The sequence below is a fragment of the Sander vitreus genome, chromosome 15, assembly GCF_031162955.1.
Source record: "Sander vitreus isolate 19-12246 chromosome 15, sanVit1, whole genome shotgun sequence".
Taxonomy (NCBI): domain Eukaryota; kingdom Metazoa; phylum Chordata; class Actinopteri; order Perciformes; family Percidae; genus Sander; species Sander vitreus.
Genome location: NC_135869.1, coordinates 18526036 through 18538048, shown reverse-complemented (window position 1 = coordinate 18538048; position 12013 = coordinate 18526036). Strand labels below are relative to the sequence as shown.

Below are 12013 nucleotides of genomic sequence, written 5' to 3'. Positions count from 1 at the left end.
TCTTGATGTGGGTCTGGCTTGTCAGGCTAATGGCAATCCATCTAAGACTTATATATAGATATTTCAGTTTGGACCAAAGTGGTGGACCGGGAGAGTCAGGACTTTTCCCTGTGGGCCGGTAGTGTTTCGAGGCCGCGAGGGCCGGTCTGATAATAGTTATAGCCTACATTGCAAGTTCTTAGCAACACCATCCGGCGGCCTGGTGTGCGGCCGCTGCCCGCTGGTCAAACTGTGCAGCTTCAACCCGTACGGCGGGGACAAAGTTTTGAACATGAGCAGAAATCTTGCTCAAACACCTTAAATATTAGCCTACAGTCCAGGGGTTTATTAATAAATTAAAATGAATAATGTATCATTGAGGTGAATAACTGTCATATACATTTAAGGAGGTTACTTCTCCAACAAAAGATGCAAAAGAGGAGGGAGGAGTAAATTATGCCTGGGCTACATGTGTGCTGACTCAGATATAATTAGAAAAGTCGATCCAAAGGAGAATAAATAGTTGAAAGCAATACAGAATGCCTGAGAGCCTTACTGCAATATTTTCCATTAAGTTTTTATTTTTGGATTGTAATCTATGTTTCCCTTTACATAAAGATATTTCCAGCATAAATTGATTGAAAAGGTAGAAATAGGTGCATATAAATTCACCAGAATGCAGGAAATGAAGTGTTTAATGCTCAAATTGTTTCCTTTGGGTTGCCAGGCCAGTTATGATTAGGCCAAATGTTGGTGCCATCTAACTAACATCTACAAAATGGAAGCTAAAATGAACATACACTGGCTATTAACAAGCTGGGCAAGCTGATCACAGTTTTGCATTACATTCAGTTTATTTAAATGGGTCCGGGGTAAGCCCCGAACCTCCTCAAGTCCTAGAAACGCCCCTGCCTAAGGGCAGGTGGTCTATGAAATTTCCTGGTAGATTTTTTTGGTCCCACTCTGCTCCTGCCAAGAGCCATGCCGCTAGCATGGGTCAAAATTGTTAAATCATCCAGGCCCCTTAAATGATTTACAAGGTGAAAACATGAGTGTGTTAGTGTTCTATAAAATTATTCAATTATCTTTGCAACATTCAACAGCGTACCAAAAGAATGTTTAATGTGTGCTTTCAATGGACAATGTCTTGGAATTCTTCCTTACCAGCAGTGAGCTGGAGACCAAATGGAAATAAAGATTATGATTGAAAACACTCAGGTTAAGGTTGTAAGTGGATTTAACCATTTGAATGACTCACTGGTCTAAGGCTAATGAGTAGGGCTGTAAGGATATGCGACATGAAACCGAAATCGTGACACTCAGATCCACGAACCTGTGGGAGAAGGCAGAATCGCGACACACTCCTTCCAACTCCCAGAGTTATCCTTCCCGTCCAGATCCAATGCTACCACATCTTTAAATTACTATTAGTATTATCTCCCGTTTGTCGGGTAAATTAAGCCAACTGTGAAGACGGCTAAAAGCGAAGGGGGGACGGCACCGGTAACACCAAGGGGGTAAGCGTCTGCTCACAACCCGAACCTCCTATGGCGCCATTTTGATGCTAATAAGCACTCACCCCCCGTTAGCATTCCATTGACTGCCATTCATTTTGACGTCACTTTGACAGCGAATAACTTTACATCTAAAGCGTTTAAAGACTTTATTTGTCCATTGTTTATTTCTAAAGAAACACGACAATGTATAAAAGGTTCCATTACCTTGTACCTCACGTTATGGCTCCGTAGCAGACGTTTTGTAAAACTAGGCTAACGATTGTGTCATAACCACGGGACTTACTGTCGCATAGAAGAGGAAATTACCGTATAGTACAGGAGAAGCTTGCAGACAGTTTTGACTTACATTAGCTGTTTAAGTTTAATTACTAATGTTAACTAGCATTTTAGTTAGCAATAATTAGCCTGTGTCCATGTTATCTCCTTACATATACCTACGCTCTCCGTCTCTGCAAGATTGGGAATGATTGAGATTTCTCTTGGCACAGCTACCAGAAGGCTTACAACTTTCAGACAGGTTGCTCACGTCACATTTACGTCGTCTCTCTCAGTTGGAGGCTGCGCAGTAACGCTCAGCGCTCACCGGAAAAGTGCTTCTAATGGCCTTCACTGGTCTCCGTCCAGAGCAACGGGATCGGTTGGTCCATTCTTATATACTGTCTATGGGTAACACTAACGGAGGTGTAACGTTACGAATGGCCGCTGTTCTGACTCGGGTGCCTGGGTCTGTTTCCCAACGGTTCAGTAAACTGGCACTAGCATCCTTAGCACCGGAGTTAAGTGCTGACCGGGTTTTGATTGCTGGAATGATAGAGGCTGGCTGCTAGCTGGCTTGGGGCTGACTGTGGATGTGTCCGCGGGCCATGGCTGTTGTCAGCTCTCATCACGACTGAAGCCTTGCAGTGCCGGGAGAGTGAGGCAGACAGACAGGGGTGTGCTAGCTGGCTAAATTACCATTAGATTAGCTAGTCGTCTATCTATACAGTTAACATTACTGATGAATTCGTGGGTTAGCCCAGAGTTGTGAACCGTAGTCAAAACAATCATACTAAAACAGCACCTTTACAGTAGTCACCAAAGCACTTTTCCTCTTCGGTCCCCCTACAGGTTGGAAGCGGAATTGTCCATTACCATTATTCTTATGTGTCATTCGAACTACAGATCCGCTACCCAATCTGGCAAACTTGGAAACTTATTTTAAGGTACAAAAGAATCTTTGTTGTTGAATCGATCGATATTGAAATCAATTGTTAAGAAATTTTAACGACGTGTTCGTTGGATTGATGAGGAAGGAGAGGCTTGGTCCAATTGAAAGAATTAAGCAGTTTAATGAAAACAGAATGATGAAATGACAAGTCAATAACAATACAACAATAAAACACTGCCAGCAGTGGACTGCAAAACCACGCCTCCCCTTCAGGAGTCACATTCAAACAGCCCTGAAATCCTCTCAATATCTCAAATTTATCCCAAAGAAGTTGAGGGTGGTTTCTCAAATTACATATTTTGCTATTGGTCAGATGTTCTCTCACGATAAGATCCCACCTCTGAATTGTCCGGTTACTCCAGGTCAAGACAAAGGTCATTTATCATGGCAGTGCCAATTCTATTCAAGTTTACAGATATATCCATTTCTTTTGTTCTAATCAAGTCTGGCCCAACAGTGGGTGGCTCTCAAAAGGCTGGGGAGCAGTTACCTTACCTGTGGGGACAATGAGTCTCCTCTAGTATTCAAATTGACGGTCATGACTTAATCATTCTTTAGAAGCTTGGGTTGGAATGAGACATGTCAAATGTTAATTAAGGCTAGTCAGTTAATTCAATCTGGCTGTAGGGTACATATATTTCATCATATAGGTACATTTAGACCAAAAGTACATTGTTTTCATAACATAAGCATTGTTTTAACTTTTTAAAACCCAACACAATCAATATCAATAAATAAGGTCTACGTTGTATTACTGTGTTGCAAAGTGGCATGTAATCAATGACAAAACGATGCCATTTGGCAGAAAAAAAGTTGTATTATGTTTACTGAGTATAACTCTCCTATACTCTCATCCCTACTAATGAGTGTGCATTGTTTGCAAACCCACACAATAAACAGGCTGACCACCCATGTGTTTTATAGGTAGGATGCTGGTAGGGGATTGATGTAACACACACACACACACACACACACACACAGGCCAATAGCTGGGAGCTGTTGTGCAAGGTCCCATGCTAACAACACAAACACATAAAACAGCTCCACTCTTGTCACGGAGGCCCTATTATATCAATTTACTCAGAGAGAGCAAACATCCTAGTGAAATAACAGGATAAACAATGCACCCCCTAGAGGTCAATAAACTTGAACTTCTTTCTCCTTCCTCCACTGTTTAAACCTCCATTTATCTTGAATTTTTGAAAAATATACACATACATTTTTCTAAATTGTAAAAGCAGTTCAGCCAATTTAGTCTCTCATTTGCCAAATAAAAAGTAAGATAGAGAGTAGAGACATGAGGCTTAATTTCGAGCATACAGTCGGGCAAAAAAGTATTTAGTCAGCCACCAATTGTGCAAGTTCTCTCATTTAAAAAAAGATGAGAGAGGCCTGTAATTTTCATCATAGATACACTTCAACTATGAGAGACAAAATGAGAAAAACAAAATCCAGAAAATCACATTGTAGGATTTTTAATGAATTTATTTGCAAATTATGGTGGAAATTAAGTATTTGGTCAATAACAAAAGTTCATCTCAATACTTTGTTATATACCCTTTGTTGGCAATGACAGAGGTCAAATGTTTTCTGTAAGTCTTTACAAGGTTTTCACACACTGTTGCTGGTATTTTGACCCATTCCTCCATGCAGATCTCCTCTAGAGCAGTGATGTTTTGGGGCTGTCGCTGGGCATCACGGACTTTCAACTCCCTCCAAAGATTTTCTATGGGGTTGAGATCTGGAGACTGGCTAGGCCACTCCAGGACCTTGAAATGCTTCTTACGAAGCCACTTCTTCGTTGCCCGGGTGGTGTGTTTGGGATTATTGTCATGCTGAAAGACCCAGCCACGTTTCATCTTCAATGCCCTTGCTGATGGAAGGAGGTTTTTACTCAATATCTCACGATACATGGCCCCATTCATTCTTTCCTTTACACGGATCAGTCGTCCTGGTCCCTTTGCAGAAAACAGCCCCAAAGCATGATGTTTCCACCCCCATGCTTCACAGTAGGTATGGTGTTCTTTGGATGCAACTCAGCATTCTTTCCCCTCCAAACACGACGAGTTGAGTTTTGACCAAAAAGTTCTATTTTGGTTTCATCTGACCATATGACATTCTCCCAATCCTCTTCTGGATCATCCAAATGCTCTCTAGCAAACTCTAGACGGGCCTGGACATGTACTGGCTTAAGCAGGGGGACACGTCTGGCACTGCAGGCTTTGAGTCCCTGGCGGCGTAGAGTGTTACTGATGGTAGCCTTTGTTACTTTGGTCCCAGCTCTCTGCAGGTCATTCACTAGGTCCACCCCTGTGGTTCTGGGATTTTTGCTCACCGTTCTTGTGATCATTTTGACCCCACGGGGTGAGATCTTGCGTGGAGCCCCGGATCGGAGATTATTAGTGGTCTTGTATGTCTTCCATTTTCTTATAATTTCTCCCACAGTTGATTTCTTCATACCAAGCTGCTTACCTATTGTATATTCACTCTTCCCAGCCTGGTGCAGGTCTACAAATTTGTTTCTGGTGTCCTTTGACAGCTCTTTGGTCTTGGCCATAGTGGAGTTTGGGGTGTGACTGTTTGAGGTTGTGGACAGGTGTCTTTTATACTGATAACAAGTTCAAACAGGTGCCATTAATACAGGTAACGAGTGGAGGACAGAGGAGCCTCTTAAAGAAGAAGTTACAGGTCTGTGAGAGCCAGAAATCTTGCTTGTTTGTAGGTGACCAAATACTTATTTTCCCGAGGAATTTGCAAATAAATTCATTAAAAATCCTACAATGTAATTTTCTTTTCTCATTTTGTCTCTCATAGTTGAAGTGTACCTATGATGAAAATTACAGGCCTCTCTCATCTTTTTAAGTGGGAGAACTTGCACAATTGGTGGGTAACTAAATACTTTTTTGCCCCACTGTATATAGGTGCTTTCCGACCGGATAGTACTTGTACTTTTTAGAGGAAAAGTACACTTCTAAGCAGTTCTAAGAACTACTCTCCCCCAAAATCTTTTTTTCCGTTTGCATTCCCACTGGCCAAGTGGCCATAGGGACTGCTAGGAGGGGTAAGGGAGTGACGCAAGCACACATACAACAACAACAAATGATGCTAATACTTGTGCACTTTTCCTATATTAAATGCACGTCCATTCTCCTAGTAATTCACGTAATGTTTTGCTCAACACAGACGGGGCTTTATTATACTCGGAACAGACCCCGCCTCTGCCTGCTGCGCTGTGGACGTGTGTGGGTGTGACTGTGTGTGTGTGTGTGTGTGTGTGTGTGTGAGACGGTCGGCGAGCCGCAGGACTTGGACTTCTTGGACTTCTAGGACTTCTTGGAGTTTAACTCCAAAAAGACAGTTAACCACAGGTTCAGGTGTGTTGTGATATTTAAACAAACGAACCGTCAACGGCGAAATAAAAGCCTCTTTTTTATGAGAGCGGTCTGAGAGACCTCCAGCTCACAGCGAGGTGTCTGAGCAAGGCTGGCCAAGCGACGAGCTAGAGGCCGGGGCAGGCGCTTGCTGGCTGTCGCCTCACTTCATCGAGCTTCTCAACTCAAAAAACTTTGAAGCAAATTGTCAATTCGGCATCAATTTTCGCAAAACTGCCTATATTCGAAATCTAAACAGTTAATTTCTCGCCTAAAATGTTGTCAGAAGTGAATTTAATGATGAATAAGACGGTGAAAATTGTTAAAAATGTCCCGTTGTTGGTTGTTGCTCTGTCTGCAAGTTCCGAGTTGGCAGTGGGCGTGACTTATAAGTTCGACCAATCAAGTACACCTAGGAAAAGGGAAAAGACCCTGCTCTGAAGTAGGAGCTAAAAAAAGTACGCTACTGCGGCCAGAGGAACTTAAAAATCCCCAAATTTTTCCTGTCGGAACACGACGAAAAAAGTGTTCTAGGAACGTTTAGTTTTAAGAACTGCAAAAATCACTCCGGTCGGAAAGCCCCTTATGTATATACCAGGTAAAAGGACAGATAGGATACTTAGATGTCAGATAAGAATAAATGCCTGCAATTGAAAGAATGCATGCATGTTTCTGTCCTTCTCTCAAGAAAGGCATCTGCAAATGTTCATGTATATGAATAAGAGAGCAGAGTATGTGAGTATGTGACTATGTGTGTGTGTGTGTGTGTGTGTGTGTGTGTGTGTATCTCTCCTTTCCTTCCATAAAACAGTCCCCCCTTTCTTCCCCTGGCTTTAAGAGAAACCTGGTCGCTGGATGGGTTCCAACTTTGACGCTCACACTCAGCCTGCGCTGCTCAATGGCCCCTATTGTAGTTTCAAGGGACCTTTTTTTTTTACAATCATCAACCCAAAAGAATTCCAAATGAAATTACTTCTGAGTAAATATGTTTTTACTCCCCTCTTTTCTGTTTCTCTCTTACTCTCTATGCTTTGTTTCTAATTTGTTTCCATTCAGGGCTGCTAGAAGGCAGTCAAGGACAAAATGTTAAGGCATCGGGTCATGTGGCTGCAAGTAGCGTTTTTGTTTCCCCTTTTACTCAAATGACTTTTTCTGTCTCTTTCTACCTCTCTGTTTTCCATCTTCCAAATAGCCCTCCTGCCCACACAGCACAGCTGACCTCCCAGTAACCTCAAACCATCTATCCAACCTCAGCCAAGAGTATTTACAGTCAGCACTCAGAGGCATGAAATCAACTCCTCAAAAATCACAAGATGAAGCATTGAACTCATCATAAACTACAAAAATAGATGACAAGGAAATTACATCTGCCATGATACAAAAAACTAAATTGATGCAAGCAGCAGAAAATGCTGACTGCTTTATTAAATCTATGACAGTTTTATAATTTCTCCCAACACAAATCATAATTTGAAATCTCAAACTTGTATTCTTGAGTTGCATTCAGTTTCTGTGATGTTATTACATGTTTATGAAACAGCGCCAATGATTTTACAAAGCAGAATTGAAGCAACAGAGAGAAAAAGAGTAGAGAAGGAAAAGAAGAGCTGAGTAGAGAAAACACACCACCACTTTGTTTTTGGAACCTGGTTCTCTGGCTCCAGTTTTTGGCCCTCTGCTTGTTTCCCTACAGTACTCGCTCCAACTCTCCTGCCCCGCATCCCACCTTACCTGCCTCTAAATTTTTCTGAAGCACTAATAACAGCTGAAGGGTGGTGTGCCACTGGTTCTGCTCATGCCATACAGCTGCCAGCCTGTGCCAGCAGATGGCCCAGATGCTGCTCTGACAAAAAGCAGCGAGGGGAAAGATGAGAAGTGAGAGAGAAAGAAAAAGAAAAACAGGAAAAAGGAAGAATTTGGAAGAATTTGACTTTGGTTAATTCTTGGCAACATACATCAGCAGGCACACATGCAATTCATTTCACATGCTGTTTAGTAGATTATTAGATATAAAAACAAGTGGCAGTGTGATTTACCCAGTGTAGATATTTAGTTCCATCCTATAAATAAAATAAAATTCCATACAGGAAATGGACAATGCAAGCTGGCAGGTAAGTAATGTATAAAATTAGTGAATCAGGGTTAAACATTTGTGTAAACATGCGTCGATGCTGGGCCGGCCTGTGGCCTAAGCAAAATACAGTATGTGACTGCCTAAAGCCACGTCCATTACTGCAGAGCGCCTGGTTGCGTTCTTGAGGCTGCATCCTAGGCTCCAAAGATATCAGTTTAGAGTTTAACACAGTCCAGCTGCAGAGAAACCTGGTCAAAATTCAAGATCTGAACACCTTATCCTACAGCCTGTCCTTTCTTTTCATCTTGCAGTCTCACTTGTCAGTGGCTGTGAATGTTTCAATTATGCCAATAACGCAAAAAAGGTTTACAAAAACGCACATCCAGACGATATACTTGGTGCTGGACAGAAGGAAATATAGAGTCCACAAACTAGATTATGCTCCCGTGAACATACATTTAATGAAGAAGAGCTTGACGTTCAAAACATCACTTGCTGGTAATTTAATATATGTGGATGGGAACATTATCTAGTGTTTTCCAATAACTACAATAGACTGTGAATAATTTTACCAGTGTTATTGATAATTACTAAGGCTGCAACTAACAATTATTTTCATTATCAATTTTTTTCTCTCCAAATAATCGATTAATCATTTAGTCTATGAAATGTAAAAAAAAAAAGAATTGTGAAAAAATACCCATCACAAGTTCCCAGATCCCAAGGTGATATCTTCACGTCTTATTGTCACCCAAAAGTCCAAAACTCAAAGATATTCAGTTTACTATGATATGTGACAAAGAAAAGCAGTAAATCCTCACATATAAGAAGCTGGAACCAGAGCATGTTTGTCTTTTCTTTCTTCATTATTTTTGCTTGAAAAATTACTGAAATAATAACTTGACTTAAAAAAAGTTGCAGATTATTTTTTTCTGTTGATCATTTGATCAATGATGATAATCATTTCAGTTCTAATTACTGCCATTGTTGAGTAGAGATGGGAAGTAAAACAAAAAAAAATGCAATCCATATATATTATACATACAAAACTGTGTTCTTAAAAAACTTTAAGTCATAAACAGATGTAGAAGAGGACAGTGCAGTGTTATATTCTCTACTGTGAATTTACTTCTTTGTGTCTTAATACCTACTGACCTCTTTATCACGTTTTTAATGAACCTGCTGTAAATTATATTTAGTACAGTATCTTCACCTTGGGCCTTTTCCTCCCACTTTTTCCATCATGACAATTTATAACTACATTGCTTACTTTTTTTGTAGCGCTAATGTAGCTACAAGTCTGTGGTAGACAAGTCATCTGGGCCCAAGTTAATTAAGATGTAGAGAGAGGACCCCAGAGCAAAACGGGACTTAGTACCACAAACAGGCTCAGGCTGGTCTTAGGTTTATAAAAGTAGAAAGAACGTCGAGCTTCATGAGCACAATGTGTTGAAAGACTCAAATCAATATATAAATATAAATGAGGAAATCAGAAATGGAGAGTAATTATCCAACCAATGCTGTAAAATAAGGAGAGGATGGAAAGAATTAGATAAAATTAAAGAGGTGGAGCGATGACGACATGCCAGGGGAGAAGAAAGTGGAGGGACATTGTTACTGGGCCACATGCAGTGAAAAGCTTATCCGTCTTTGGAAATGTACTGACGAGGAAGTGTGTGTGTGTGTGTGTGTGTGTGTGTGTGTGTGTGTGTGGGGGGGGGGGGCGTAGTGGACAGAGAGGAGGTCGATGAGGGTGAAAGGGGTGCAGGAAGGGGGAAAATAATAGCACATATTGGTTAAACTGATCCATAATCTATGCCAGAAAAGTCTGTCAAATCCAAATAAGCTCCCTAAGACTGGAAAATGAAGCTAACAGCTGAAGCGTGGAGCTATCGTTTAAACTAATCAGATCCCGTTATTCTAGAGTTAGCACATGTAAGAATAGCTTATAACTTTCTCTAAATTTACTGGCAGGAGGCCACAGTTTCTTGGCCCGTCCTTTTTCTGAATTTAAACTAGGTATAACCATTTGGATGCAAATGCAACAGTAACTGACGAGAAGAATTAAACTTCTAAATTAAATTCCCTTGAGGTCAATAACTCCCAGGTCTCTCTGGGATGAGTACAGAGAGGTCAGGATGTCAGCTAGTCCTGAGAAAGGTTGCTTGCCTCTCATGGCCTTTGTAAGAAAACAGCTGTGATGTAAGGTGATGAAGGCCTGACCAGCTGTTCATGGAGCTAGCAGTTAGAAACATCAGAGGCAAGCGAGGAGCCGAATTTTAAAACTCAGTGGTGAATTCCACCGATTGTTACCAACAGCTACAGTTGCCACACTAGCGTCTGGCAAGCCTCAGGCTTCATACAATGCTTTCTTGTTTGTCGGGGGCCTAAAACCTCAACACTTCCATAAAAAACCATATCCAGACAAAAGAAAGAGGAACACAAGACAAGTGACAGTAACGGGCAGCTGTCATCATTTCTAGGTTGCCTATAAATAATCCTCTGGTTACAGTTCTGTTTGTTATTTCAATGCATCTTTTATCACAGACACATCAGAACTGCTGTACTGCATGTACTGTAACTTGATTGAGGAGGCAAAAGATTGCAACATCAAAGCATCTCTGTCTGATGAATCGTGTGTGTGCATGTTTGGGAGAGGAAACAAAGGGCAAACCACCATCGACCTCCTGTGACTGGACACAGCGACGCATTAAAATGTCCATGGGGTTTATGCTCTAATAAAGTCACTGTAAGTCTCATGAGTTGCTGCAATAGGCCACACGTGCAGCCACATGAAGGTGGGGGGCATCAGCAGGAGGAGATCATCTTGACACAGCCTGCTCGGCAGAGTCCCCTGTACTCAGATTTATTTCATCTCACCTCTGGCAGAAGAAACATAACGTATAAGCACACAAAGACTTACACTTATAAGGTTAAACATAGGGCTCTATGGTTGTTTGTGATATGCTGTAAAAGGAATTCAGTACCAAGTTCAGGTCAGGTAAGCAGATGCTAAGTCTGGCATGCTATTAAGGCTTTATTTCCAGTATATTATTTAACTGCAGCTGCTCCCTGCTGTTGTGGCTATATATCAAAAAACATGTCCACAATGCCATAAAAAACTATAGTTGCAATTACAGCTTATAACTCATGATGTAAATATTTTAATAAGAGCCACACGAGGCATCTGCAGCATGTACTGGAACTGATCTTAGATAGATACTTGGAGCTATTTGACGTAAACAGAGACAAAATTATGACCCAAATCCCTCATCTAAACTATTAAGACAGAAAACAATCTCTCATGCGCTTATGCCCAACTTCTTTCAACAGGAGGCAAAAGATCACTGGACATTGTGTCTGGTTTAACTTGGAAACCATTGTACACTATTACCTCTCTCTCCCTACAGACGTACAGCAACAACAACAAAACCTGCATCACAAACAGCAGAAGCGTGACGTGCATAACTTAAGAGTAGCACACTGACGGGGAGAAAGCCAGTCGAGGCCTCAGGGCCAAGCATTCAGACCTCTGATACATGTACATCCCCCCTTAAGACACCAGAAGACATTCATCAAACTCTGCTGTGTACACATCCTGCGCTAACTTTCAAACTCTACTTGTATCATGGCTGCGCTGTGTATACACATCTGCAGATTCCACGTTGTTTGTGGCTGGAGCTCCTGCCTAATCTCAAACTGAGCTGAGCTATGCTATGCTGTAATGATGGTGGGCATATTACGGGTACGGGCAAGTGGAGAGAAAATAAACATTCCTCTCATATTAGCTCTACCATCACCAATGCAAATAGGTATACCTAAATGGAGGGTGGCGACAGGCACGGATAATGTGCCTGTAATCCTT

General features: G+C 41.5%; 1 protein-coding gene across 1 annotated transcript in view; it reads right to left on the bottom strand.

Moving 5' to 3' along the window:
* The window catches only part of coro7 (coronin 7), a 120095-nt gene that overhangs the window by 58923 nt on the left and 49159 nt on the right, over nucleotides 1-12013 (bottom strand). The window lies entirely within an intron of this gene.